Below are 13,865 nucleotides of genomic sequence, written 5' to 3'. Positions count from 1 at the left end.
CAAATTTACAATGATTCTCTCCCCACAGCCTCGGAGAGCCCGGCAAGCTACCGAGAGTATTCGATATGCCAGACACAGTAACAACAAAGTCTCCAATGGAGACGTTACTGGGCCCGCTCGAGCAAATCGACGATCAACGGGAGGGCCTTTACCTTTACCTTTACCTCTCCCCACAGGATATCAAACAGCCCACTCTCTGTTCTCCCCAGGAGAGAATATTCACCCCCTTGAAGACAGTTCAGGGCTGGGGAAATTCCCAAGACTTAAGATTCCAAGAGCTTATCAAAAATCCTCTGCAACATGCTGGGGCATGTCTTACTTGGTAAGAAACAAGAAACAAGTCAAGATAGGATTAGGACGGCTTCTGACCCCCCAAAAGATAGAGAAAACAAATGCCTTTTACAAACCTTGACTTAAAGCAAGTTTGTACAGAGCAGAGTTCCTTACACTTTCCTCCCTGTGAGCATCTTTTGCCCAAGGTGTTTTTACACGACCCCCTATGCATCTAGGTTGGTATAAAAAAAAATACGTATACAAATCATGTATTTACTGATAATAAACCAAATGGACATGTATTTTAAAACACTGAGATTCTCTGCAACCCCCACATTCAGTTAAGTAACTCACAGTTGAAGGAGCTCGGACAGAGGCCAGAATGATCTAACAGAGGCTTTGCCTTGCAGAGGGCAGACCCAGGTTCAACCCTCAGCACCAAATATGGTCTTTGGAGAGGATGACGTAGAAGTGGAGCCAAGATTAAGCCCTGAGCAATAGGTGTGTCCCCACCCTATCCCCACAAAAAAAAAAAAAATAGAACCAGAAGCTAAGCTGTAGATCACCAAGGTAAGACACAGCACAAATTGGAATTTTAACTATCTTTTCTCCTTAATTTAATTAAAAAAAAAATCAAAGCAAAAATTAAAAATAGCTGGGCTGGAACCATAGTACAGTGCGGAAAGGGAGCTTGCCTTGTACCTGATTGTCCTGGCACCCCATTTGGTCATAAGAGCCCTGCAAAGGGTGATTCCTATGCTCCACTGGTAGAACACACACACACACGAACACACACACACACACACACACACACACACGCTATAAAGAAAAATAAAATTCTAAATAAACTTGCTTGAGTTACCATCAGGTCTTTTTCTAAAAAAAAAAAGGAACAATCACTAGAATTAATAAATAGCTTCTTCCTGTACCCTATCAGCTTCCATTACTACAAAAGGGGAAGTCAAAGTGGATATAACTATCATTTAAAATTTTAAAGCAGCTTTATTGGCATTTCTAATATTATTTTAAAAAAGAAAATCCTTATCCCCCAAATCTGCTAAATCCTTTAATATCCCCTACCTCGGAAATGGTGACTTCAGTTGCTTGGGTCCACGACCCTGGGCTATCCTTGGTTCTTTATTCTCTCACATCCCACACTCAAACCACAATTCTGAAGATACTGCTTCAAATATATTCAAAATGTAATTCTCACTCTTTCCTTTTTTACCACCACAGCATCCATCTCTTAACTGCACTGCCTGCTAACACTTTCACTGCTTCCAAGCTACTTACCTTAGTCTGTTCAAAAGTCCTGTCACCGCCACCTTCCATGACCACCATTGGAGAGGTGTGGTCAGGCGGGGTGGAGGTGGGGGGAGATGGGGACACCCAACTTTGTTTTTCTTCGTTGCCAGTGTTACCAACAGGCATGCTATACATGTTATCACATGAAACATAAGCTGTCGGTGGACAGGACTTCCTACTTATTAACGTATTCCCCAATGCCTACACTGACACATAGTAGTAGAGCAACATGATGGAGAAAATTATCAATAAAATTGCGTGGTTTCAAAAATGATCTCTATGTAGATCAAAACATCAATGACATATTATCTCACACCACAGAGACTGGCACCCATCCAAAAGAACAAGAGCAACTAGTGCTGACGCAGATGTGGGGAGAAAGGGACTCTCCTTGGTGGGAATGCCAACTGGTCCAGCCTTTTTGGAAAACAATATGGATGTTTCTCAAAAAATTAGAAATTGAGCTCCCATTTGACCCAGCATTACCACTTCTGGGAATATATTCTAGGGGACCAAAAACACACAGCAGAAACACCATCTGCACTCCAATGTTCACTGCAGCACTATTCACAATAGCCAGAATCCGGAAACGACCTGAGTGCCCAAAAACAGATGACTGGAAAAGAAACTATGGCACATCTACACAATGGAATACTATGCAGCTTTTAGAAAAAATGAAGTCATGAAATCTGCCTATAAACAGATGGTCAGGGAGAGTATCACGCTGAATAAAATGAGCCAGAAGGAGAGGGACAGATACAGAATGACTGCATTCATCTGTGGTTGTGTATGTGTGTGTGTGTAGATCACCGTCACTGTCCTCCTGTTGTTCATTGGTTTGCTCGAGCAGGCCCAGTAACATCTCCATTGTGACACCAGTTACTGTGTTTGGCATATCGAATACATCACGGGGAGCTTGCCAGGCTTTTCCGTGCAGGCAAGATACTCTCGGTAGCTTGCCGGGTATCTTGCCGGGCTCTCCGAGAGGGAATGTGTATAGATACACACATGCGCACACATGCGCGCGCGCGCGCACACACACACACACACACTATATATATATATATATATATACATATATATATATATATATATCCACGGACAGTGAAAACAGGGGCTAGGTGGACTGGTCAATGGGTGGAATAAACCACAAGTGTGGGGAGAGTGCTGAGGGTAGATAAGACAGAGAAGGGACCAGTATGACAATAATAGCTGGGAAGGATCATGAGTATTAAAAGTAGGTAAAGCGGTTTTGCTGACAACCTTTCAGTATCTGTATTGCAAACCCCAATGCCCCAAGGTGAGGGAGAGGAAGGGGGAGGGGAGAGGGAAGAGAGGGAGGAGAAATGGAGGGGGCAGAGGAGGAGGGGGAGGAAGAGGAAAGAGAGACAGAGACAGAGACAGACAGACAGACAGACAGATAGAGACAAAGACAGAGAGAGAGAAAAGTGCCTGCCACAGAAGCAACCTGGGGGGGAGGGAAGGAGTGATGGGAGGGAACTGGGATCACTGATGCTACACTGGTAAAGGGATGGGTGTTATCACTGTATGACTGAAACTGAATCATGAACATCTTTGTAAGGGTCTATCTCACAGTGATTCACTTTATTTATTTATTTATTGCTTTTTGGGTCACACCTGGCAATGCACAGGGGTTACTCCAGGCTCTGCACCAGGAATTACACCTGGTGGTGCTCAGGAGACCATATGGGATGCTGGGAATTGAACCCAAGTCAGCCATGTGCAAGGCAAACGCCTTACCCGCTGTGCTATCACTCCAGCCCCACAGTGATTCAATTTAAAAAAAAAATTTTTTTAACTTTCCAGGGCTGAAGAGATAGTACAGTGGGTAGGACACTTGCCTTGCATACAGCTGACCAGGGGTTCAATTCCTGGCATCCCAGATGGTCCCCGGAGCATCACCGAGAGAGATTCGTGAGCACAGAGCCAGGAGTAACCAGGTGGTAAACCTGAGCATCACCAGGTATGGCCCAAAAACAATTTTGAAAAAAGGATTTCCAATGCTGGAAAAACAGTACAGGTAAGGACACTTGACCTGTATGCAGCCAACCAGGCTAAAGCAGACATGTAATTTGCTCGAGATCAGGTAGCTATGCTGACGGGGCTGAAGACTGCTGGATGTGACTCAAATAACCCTCCCGCCATAAAAGACAAACCTCCGGTTGGCTGGCTATCTCTCTGCCCAATGCCCATGAAGGAAGTACAGCACCGTAGCACCGTAGCACCGTCCTCCTGTTGTTCATCGATTTGCTAGAGCAGGGACCAGTAACGTCTCCACTGTGAGACTTGTTACTGTTTTTGGCATATCGAATATGCCATGGGGAGCTTGCCAGGTTCTGCCATGAGGGCAGGATACTCTCGGTAGCTTGCCGGGCTCTCTGAGAGGAACAGAGGAATCGAACCCAGGCTGGCCTCATGCAAGCCCTACCCACTGTGCTATCGCTCCAGCCCCATGAAGAAAATTACATTTAAATTGTGAACCAGGGGGTGGGAGAGATAGTACAGTGAATAAGACACTAAGCACAGAACCCAGAACTGGAACACAGCTCTGAGCATTATTGGGTGTGACACAAAAATACATAAAATATAGTTTAGGGCTATATAGAAATTTCAAAGCACTCATTCTTTGCCTATAGGAGGGGCAGATACAACCCCCAGCAGTCTGGTCCCCCAAACACCTCTGAGAATGACCTCTGAGCACTGTCAGGTGCATCCCCTCCAAATAATAAAAATGAAATATAGATTACTGGGGGCTGGGGCAATAGTACAGTGGGCAGGGCACTTGCTTTGCACATGGCCAACCTGGGTTCAATTCCCAACATCCTATATGGTCCCCTGAGCACCTCCAGGAGTGCATGCTGACTGCAAAGTGGAGAGAAACCTAAGTACTGCTGGGTGCAGCTAAAACACACAAACAAATTACAGGTCTAGAGATGGCTCTAGATGTAGCATGTGTGTGGCCCTGCATTTTATCCCCAATACTTTCCCTTAACATCACAGGATCTGGTGAAGGAAAACTCCCAAGAGAGGGCCCTCTGAGAAAAGTATGAATAAGGTTGTCTTCCAATTGATAATATACATGATATGGTATTGATGACTTAATATCTAATTTTCTCTTTAGAGTTCTAGCATATTTGTGTTAGAGAATTTCCTAAGTTAACATTCTTTGTGTTTGGTTTAAGGGCCACAGCCGGTAGTACTCAGGGATCGCTTCTAGTGGTGCTCAGGGGACCATATACAGTGCTGAGGGTCAAACTGAGGTGAGCCACAAGCAAGGTGTCTTCAATCACATACTATCCCTATCTGGTCCCACCAAAGCTGGCGCTCCTACGCTGCCATGATCCTTCACTGGTCTTCAATGGGTATTGCTCACGTGTAGGAATACAAATGAACTCCATTAATCAAATACCTACTCACTTTGCTAAACTCAAATAATCACTAATAATTTTTAGGTTGTTTTCTATGTAAGTGGTTACCCCTTTCCCCTCCCCCCCACCAACCCCAGCTCTGTGTGTGTGTGTGTGTGTGTGTGTGGCCACACCCTGCAGTGCTCAGGGCTAACTCCTGCCTCTGCAAGTGCAAGGCAAGCACCCTACCCCTTGTACTATCACTCTGACCTGCCCTGATTCCTGTACCTGGAATTTCTTATTTTATCCTTAGGATCAGTAACACAATGTTGAATATTCAAAGAAATCCTTTGTCTCTGAGTTGGCTCGTTATTTTGTTTTGGAGTCTATACTCAGGGTTTACTAGCTCTGCACTCAGGGATTACTCCTAGAAGAGATCGGGAACTCATACAAGGGGCAATGTGTTAGGTCTGGGATGGCCACATACAAAGCAAGGGTCCTACAAGCTGTTTTATCTTTCCAGCCCATAATTTTAAAGAGTATCTCTTCTCAAACTGAATGCATTAATGATAAACTTTAATTACCTCAACAAATGCTCCATTCTGTACTAGAAGGACCTATTTTGCAATATTTTAAAAGTAATTTTTATAAATCAATTGAGTGCTTGATTCTTTAATCAATTGTTTCTAAACTAAACATTTATTAGGACAATTTCCCCAGACTACAATAATAAAGCAATTGCATAATAGAAAGTAGAAAAAATAAATAAATAAAAATAAAGGGTATCTCTACTGTCTCCTATTAACAATGGTTGCTGCTTTTTAAAAATAGCTACTCTTGGGTCAGAGCGATAGTAGTTTTTATTTTTTCAGCCCCTCACCCCCATATTCTCTTTTTAATCTCTACTTTGAATACAGATGGATAATCTTTTCCAGCATCTACTGTACCTTCTCCTTTACTTTTTTGTTTTAGAGGCCTTGGCACACCTCCAAGTCACCCCGAGCACAAAACTCAGGGGTGACTTTGTTAAGGTACTCCCAGTTCACATCCTCTACTCTGGGGGTTGGGGAGAGAAATGGAGGGATTTGAGCCACGCCAGCAGTGCCCAGGAGAAACAGTACAGGGACAAAATACTTGCAGGCATCAACTACAATGGTCCCTGGAGGACGACCACCTGTGACTCCCAGAGAACAGAGTCTGAGTAGCCTCTGAGCACCCACCGTATGTCTGTACCCTCTCCCCACCCCCCCACCCCACCCCACCCCACCCCGCCCCGCCCCAAAAAAAAACCTTAATAGAAGAAAAGCACTGTGGTAACTTTAACTGCAACCTGATATGAGGTATACGCTGACCTATGACTGTGCTATATATATTCTTAAATGCTTCAAGTGGCTGGAGAGAGTTGGGGCTGAATCCATGCATTCAAGGTTCACAAGTCTAACCCCTGGCAACACAGGATTCCCCACTACTGGCCCAACGTGGCCCAAAAGCTCAAGTTAAATATTTCATAAAAACGCTGGGAGCGGGAGGTGGGGGGAGAAATTGGGGGTGGGGGAGATTATTCTATGAACCTTACATACTTAATGACAAAAAAATATCTTGGGAGGGGGGGATGGGTACTCTTGGAAAACAATCCAATTATTTTCAATGAACCAGTAGGCTGAGGTTCATGCTTCTTTGGCGCATGCCCGCAAACCCCAAAGTGAGTATGACTAACAGAAAGGGGGTTTTTTTGCCCCTGGGCTTTTCTTTCCAACCAATAAAACCCCTGTGACAAACGGGGAGAGCTCAGACAAACGTGTCTGCCTTCCAATGAACGAGAGAAGAATTTCTTTTCTTTTTTTTTTTCTTTTTTGCCGTTTTTCTCCTTTCCAAAGGGCTCTCGGGAATCGCTTATTGAAAGGGCAGCCAAAGCCACCACCCCGTTTCACAACAGAGCAGAAGAAGGGCGAATCCCGGGAAGGTTAAAAGACCCCTTGGGAGGGGGGGGAGGTGGCGGGAAAGGGGTAGGGGGTTTCCAGGCACCAGAAGAGCAAAGGACTAGACCCCAAAGAGGAAGCAGGAGAGGCGCGCGGCCCGACACCACCACCACATCTTCCCAGCTGCGAACAGGACCATCAGGTACCACCCCCCACCCCCACCCCCCACTCCCCGAGCATCTCCATCAAGCCCCCTCCGTCCGCATTTCCGAACTCGGCCCGGAGGAGGGGGAAAAAAAAAAATAACCAGAACTTGCCTTCGAGGGGCCAGAGCAACTAGAACACAGCGGGCCGGGCACTCCCTTGCACGCGGTATACCCGGGGAGTTCGAAGTCTTTTGAGCACAGAGTGCTTGGGGCCTTCCCGCAAAGAGACCCAAATAAGTTAAAATAAAAAAACTTCTTGGGGGGAAATAAATGAATAATTAAGTAAAACATGCTGCCGTTCCCCCACCCCCCCCCCCCGGGCCAGCTACACGGACCACAAGGGTGCAACCCGCGCGCGTAATTTGCCAGCAGTTTGCAAAAGCAAAGCTGGAAAAGCGCCGTGGGCGCCCGGGCGCCGCCGCCACCCGGACGCCGAACCCGAGCCCGAGCCCGAGCCCGCGCGGGCCTCCCGGCCTCCTTCCGCCCAGCCGCCCCGCGCGCCGCGTTCCACCGAGCACCCCCCGCCCCCAAACCCCCGCCCAGCCCCGCTGTCGCACCTCACGGTCGCTCCATGGGTCGTTCTCCCCCGCCTAGCCCGCGCGGGGGGCGGACGGGGCGTCAGTCACAGGCCCCGAGGCCCCAGCGGCATTCTGAGACGGCGAGGAGTGAAGACGCCACTTCCGGCCTCCGCTAGTCCCCCCCCCCACCACCACCACCCAGCTTACACCGGAACTTCCGGCCACGCTTCCGGACACCAGCGACGGGGCGACCGCGGAGCTAGAGAGGCCGAGATCCGCTTACCATAGAGTAGGGGCCGGGCTGGGGCGTGAGAGTCGGAGGACCGGGGGTGGGGGGGGGGGCGGCGGGGGCTTTGGGGGAGGATCTTGCGGTAATTCCTCGCCTTTGCTTGGAAATCAGGAGCCGTGGGAGGGGGGAACGCAACGGCAGGAATCAGAACCTTCAGCAAAATGCCATTCCCCTCGTTCCGCTGTATTAACTTAGCCAACCTCCTGGCCTAAAGGGTCAACGGCATTTCTGGTGTCTCTCACTGGGAGAGAAAAGACAAGCATTTATGTTCAATTTATAATTTTTTTTAAAAAAAATGTGATATGCATGAGGGGTATAGTCATATATCCAAAACACAGATTCGACAAAATTGAAAGCATGACACCTGAACTGCGACCACTGAAACTTTTGTCATGTGCCTGTCAAGTTGACAGGTGAGGGTGGAGCAGGGGTTGGGATGGGGAGGGAATCTGGGAACACTGGTGGAAGGAAGCCCACACTAGTGGAGGAATTGGTGTTGAGTTATTGTATGCCTAAAATGCAACTGTCAGTAACTTTGTAAACCGTGGCTCTTTAATAAAAATTTTAAACAAACCAAAAAGAAGAAAAAACAAGAAAAGACAAGCATATAGGCAATTACTGCAAGATGTATGGGGAAGGGAATGCTGAAGAGAGGTGCTAAAGAATGATGAGATGGAGCTTAGTTTTAGATCACGCAAGCAAGGCATCTATTTAACTCTTGATATCCAAAGTGTCCACAGTCGCGAAGACAAGCTGTGCTCAGCCTCGGCAGGCCCAAATGGCGGTCTTCCCTTATTTCGGGATAAGTCGACACGTTGGGAGGATTTTCCTAGCAGAGATGTGTTCGTTTGCAATTTATCTTTATTTCAGATCTGCATACATGTGGGGTACAGAGGAAGGCTTCACGATCACGATCATCCTGTTGTTGGTCAATTGCCTCTAGCAGGCCCCAGTAATGTCTCCTTCATCCTAGCCCTGAGATTTTAAAAAGTGCCCTATTCAAGGCTCTTTCAGGGTTAGGAGAATGAGACCCATCGTTACTGGTGTTTGGCATATTGGGTACACCACGGGGAGTTTGCCAGACTCTGCTATGTGGGCAGATTACATTCAGTAGCCTGCCAGGTTGTCCAAAGTAAGAATGAGATAATCAAGGAAGGCTTCATTCTAATTAGAGTTACTTTCCGCTGTCTGAAGACGGCCCCCATGTGCCATCCCTGACTCTCTTTGTTATTCTGCAGGCAGAAGAATCTCCCTCCAGAACTTTCAGCTGTTTCTGATATGACTTCAAGCCTCCTTGCTTTTCTGGACACCTTCTTCTGAAGTAGTACCTGTTTGTCCTGTTTAAACGTTTGCAAAATACAGACAAGATAGTTTCTTGGGAATATGAGTCCGTCAACTTCTCAGGTTACTAGGCCCTGAATAAACCTGTTTTTCTTGCAAAAATAAATTAATGAAACGTGGATACCAGAATCTGGATACAGACTAGTGCAACACAGGAAACACATTGTCGAATCATCCTCCAATTTCCGGTTCATCCCCCCTGAATTTGCATATTTCACTCGGCACTATTTCTAGCCTCACCTCCAGCTCAGCAGAAAGATTCAGAGTGTGAATGAGCTGAAGAATCCGTCCCTTTTTCACAGTTGCTCCCAGAGAACTTCAAATCAGCAAAATGCCTTTCAAAAAAAAAAAAAAGAGGGAGAGAATGTTCTGGGTGAATCACTGTCAGCTGTTTCGCCTCTCTTCCTGTGCGATTGATTTTGATTTGTTTTTAAATTCCCAGACAGAAATTTATTTTATTTCATTTAAGAAAAATCTGGGGCTAGGCATGTCACTCAGTGATGGAGCACTCTCCTTCACCTGCCCAGTTCTGGGTTCAGTCTATGAGGTGGGATGGGGGTGGATAAATTTCATAGTTTATTCCTTACCGCGCTCTCAGACTCTTGGAATAATGACTCTGGGAACTTCCTTAACATGTCAGAGTTTTTCTTAAAGCCACCAAGGTTTCTACCTATTTTGTCAACATTGGACATCATCCCTCTATCCTTTCCCAGGTGATTAAAATTGTTAGAATTGTTGCAGACAGAGCTGGAGGGCACTAGTATTAAGTAGCACTGTCCTCCTGCTGAGTTGCTCAAGCCAACACCAGTAACATCTCCATTGTGAGACTTGGCATATCGAATATGCCACAGGGAGCTTGCCAGGCTCTGGCGTGCGGGCGGGATACTCTCAGTAGCTTTCCAGGCTCTCTGAGAGGAATGGAGGAATCAAACCCACGTCAGCTGCGTGCAAAGCAAACGCCCTACCCGCTGTGCTATCGCTCGCATGCACTAGTACTATATACTGGAAAAAATACTGTCTAGAACCCAAACCAGCCCAAAGGCCTTTGAGACACAAGACCTATGTGAGAAGACCCAGAGGACTACTGAAATGCAGAATTCCAGACCCAGAGCATAGCTGGACCCCCTGGGAATAGAGACTCCACTGCTGGAACAAAGGCCATGTTAAGATTATCAAAGAGCATCAATAGCTCCAATCTCTCCTGCTTGGCAATCATTCTAGTAACAGACTTTGGGGAGCAGTTTGGGAAAACTGTATAAATTAACTTGGCAGAAGAGAAGTTTTTGTTGACATCTATTATCTATGATGTGTGCTTGAGAGTGCATTTCCCAGGGGCTGGAAACAGTACAGCAGGGAGGGTGTTTGCTTTACTTGAGGACCACCTGGGTTTGATCCCTGGCATCCCATAGGTCCACCGAGCACCCTCAGTACTAATTCCTGAGTTCAGAGCTAGGAGTGACCCCTGAGCATCATCTGTTGTGGCCCCAAAGCAAAACAAACAAAGAAATAGAGCACATTTCCCATTTCCTGGGTCTCGTGAACAGAGGTCTGGACCATACACAGGCTTATTGCAGATTCATCTGTCCTAGATCTCCCCAGGCACTACCCCGGTGACTGGGGTAGGTACAGAGGAAAGTGGCAAACTCCCTTCTCAAGGCCACCATCTCTCTCTCTCTCCACAGAAGCCACCGTGGAACCTGCTTCCTTGTGAGTCTCATGTCTTCTACCAACAACAAAACAATATACTATAATACAAATAAACCATAACTACTTTTTTTGTTTGGGGGCCACACCTCAGGGCTTACTCCTGGCTCTGCACTCAGGAATCACTCTTAGCAGTGCTCAGAGGACCATATGGGATGCAAGATATCAAACTCAGGTCAGTGGCATGCAAGGCAAGTGCCCTAGCCGCTGTACTCCGGCTCCCTGGCGTTGTTTTTTTTCCCCCAAGAAATTATTATCCCAAATATTGACAGCTTTCTCAATTCCCTTTCTCTCTCTTCACTCCAGTCAAACTTGCAAATTCCTTCTTGAAGGGAAAATAGGTGTCAGAAAAGGAGAGAGCAGAATTCCCAGGATGGTTCCCGCTGTATCCTTGCCGTTGTGTCTTTCTGTTAGACACTGTTTTTTAATAATTTACATATATGTATATAGTATCTCATTTTATTCTCAGAATTATCCTATTGCCCTGAAAGAGAGGAACAACTTGCTCTAAATCCCAGAGGGGTAGTAAGGATTCAGTCAGGGCCTCTACCCTCAGAACCAGGCAGTGACAAACATTGACACTTTCAGTTTTTCTGTATATATAAATATCTATATAGACATATGTAGACATAGAAAATAAAAACTATTTGAAATATTTCTTAATCTAACAATATTGTGCAATGCTTACCATGTTTCATTCTTCCATAACACAACTCTTAGTACTTGCATAACACCGTATAAGGGCTGCCCCATAATTTACATAGCTATTTCCCATTTATGTATTTTCCATTTTTCCAGTTAAAGTATAATGAGGACCTCTCTGGTAATCCAGTCTTTTAAAATCTCTCTCTCTCTCTCTCTCTCTCTCTCATCATTTTAAGTCCCTGATTACTTTTTAAGGACAAATTCCTAAAAGTGGAATTGCTGGACCAGAGCATTCATTCCTAAAGCAGTTAAGAATAAAATTAAGAGAAAGAAATACCACTTAACAAAATTCTCAAGGTCAGTCCCTTAGTGAGGACAGTGCTCAGATTACCCACCACTCTGGAGGTTTGTGGAGACTTCCACACCGCCGCAACCAATGAGATCTCTTTGGCAAATTCAGCTTTCCTGTCCCACTGATTTAGTTTCTGCCTCCAGGGATGCGTCATGTTTAATTACTTGGACACCTTCAGGGGTCCTACAGGATCATCCCACTAGCCTTGTGCAAAGTACGTTCTCCCATTGTAAAAACTGCACAATAAAACCCAGTGGCTTCAGAATGACTATTTCTATTTTCTATTAGAATCCCCCGCCCCCCGTAGCAGTGGTAAAATAAACACGCTTTCAGTACAGCCGCTTCTGCAAGAATATTCTTTGCCGTTCTCTTAATTCTGCACTTATTCGCGAGGCTGCAACTCGAAGAAGCCTCCCTATTAAGGGCAACTGTGCACACGGATATCTCGTAGCTCTGAATATTTGGGGCAATTTGCTTTTCTTAAGCGCAAGAATATACGTTTTTCGAATTCAAAGCAACCGCACAAAGCAGTTGCACCAAATGCACAAAGGGTGGAGGGAAGCGGCTGCACCAGGTTCCGCATTCTTATGTAAGACATAGCCGCGCGCAGGCTGTGTCGTGAGAGCCCGGATAGCTCAGTCGGTAGAGCATCAGACTTTTAATCTGAGGGTCCAGGGTTCAAGTCCCTGTTCGGGCGCTCTTCTTTAGCTCGGCGTGGGTTCGTTTTTTCTTCTTTCCTGACAATTACAACCTAAAAAGGATTTGGGTCGAGAAAGCGCCCTGCAAAAAAACCTACCGTAGAAACAAAATCCCGCCATATGTTGGAGAAGCAATTCGGCAATTTTACAGTCGTTTTTCTCTCCCTGGGAACGTTTTCGAGCTAGTTTTGAAATCAATGCACGAATGCAATTAAAATGAAGGTGGCTTCAGCGTGGGGAGGATATCGGGGGAGGGGTGGCAAAAGCCAGACGCCCGAACAGGGACTTGAACCCTGGACCCTCAGATTAAAAGTCTGATGCTCTACCGACTGAGCTATCCGGGCGCTCTGAAAAATGTGCTCATCTCTGGTTTACTTAATATAGTTCTAATGAATTGTTTCTTAGAAACTAAATTTGGATTCTAGTTTAAATCAGACTAGTTTGGATCAATATTTTGAGCTAAGTTACAAACTAACAAAGCTATGTTCTAGTTTAAGCCAAAGTACTTATGGACATAATTACATAAAGCAATGTCTTCTCTTTTCTTATCCATTTACTTTAAGACGTGTCAAGTTTTAAAAATAGTTCATATTTAATTAGCTCCCAAATTCTATGACTAAATTTGGCAGTGATTTTTTTAAAAGGCAACAAAAAAGAATACTTAAAATTCAGAGAATTTTAAATTAACATCTCTAATACAATTCTTTTGTTTACATTTCTGTGATAAAACTTCCTGATTTTTTGCTGTGCTACTGAAAGTGTACTGGGTAACATTACAATATTCTTTTTCTTTAATAAAAAAACCTGCATTTTTGTTTAATAAGCACTCCTTACCACAAAAGAAGGAAAGATATGTTTGATTCATGAATAGAGGGCTAATTAGAAAAATTAAAATGACGAAAAAGTGGATGGGTCAGAATTAACACTGTGGGCTTTGGGGTTTAGACCTTTAGATTTTGCTTGGATTTTTGTCTTACACCCTTCTCAAGGCAATTTGTAGTTTTCAAGTGAGGCTCACTGGAAAAATCCTTCTAAAGTTAAATGAGTGAACACCACTGGTTGAGACTTGAAGTATTAAGGATAAAAATTTCCAGATTAGTCAAGCATTTCCTAAAATCAATTTGATTAACCTTGATAAAGAAGGATGCATAACACAGGATTATGAAGTTTCAAAGTCTGATAAGGAAATTTACTTTTGTTTCTGGGATCCTAAGGACCAGAATACAATGAACAACAAAATAGCTCAG

The 13,865-nt window shown here is 45.2% G+C and overlaps 1 protein-coding gene and 2 non-coding genes across 4 annotated transcripts in view; 1 reads left to right on the top strand and 2 right to left on the bottom strand.

The window, feature by feature from the left end:
• MDM4 (MDM4 regulator of p53) overlaps positions 1-7,754 on the bottom strand; it is a 38,297-nt gene extending 30,543 nt beyond the window's left edge. For both annotated transcript variants that reach the window (XR_008793168.1, XM_056119070.1), the window contains exon 1: positions 7,629-7,754. The gene's annotated coding sequence lies outside the window, so the exon portion shown is untranslated. The remainder of the gene's footprint in view (positions 1-7,628) is intronic.
• Positions 7,755-12,544: 4,790 nt separating this feature from the next.
• TRNAK-UUU (transfer RNA lysine (anticodon UUU)) lies at positions 12,545-12,617 on the top strand. Its single transcript has one exon. It is a non-coding gene; the product is annotated as a tRNA-Lys (tRNA).
• A 272-nt stretch (positions 12,618-12,889) lies between these two features.
• Positions 12,890-12,962, bottom strand: TRNAK-UUU (transfer RNA lysine (anticodon UUU)). Its single transcript has one exon. It is a non-coding gene; the product is annotated as a tRNA-Lys (tRNA).
• Positions 12,963-13,865: the final 903 nt, after the last annotated feature.

Source organism: Sorex fumeus, unplaced genomic scaffold (genome assembly GCF_029834395.1).
Source record: "Sorex fumeus unplaced genomic scaffold, SorFum_2.1 ptg000039l, whole genome shotgun sequence".
NCBI classification, from domain to species: Eukaryota; Metazoa; Chordata; class Mammalia; order Eulipotyphla; family Soricidae; genus Sorex; species Sorex fumeus.
This window is presented reverse-complemented; position numbering and strand designations above follow the sequence as displayed.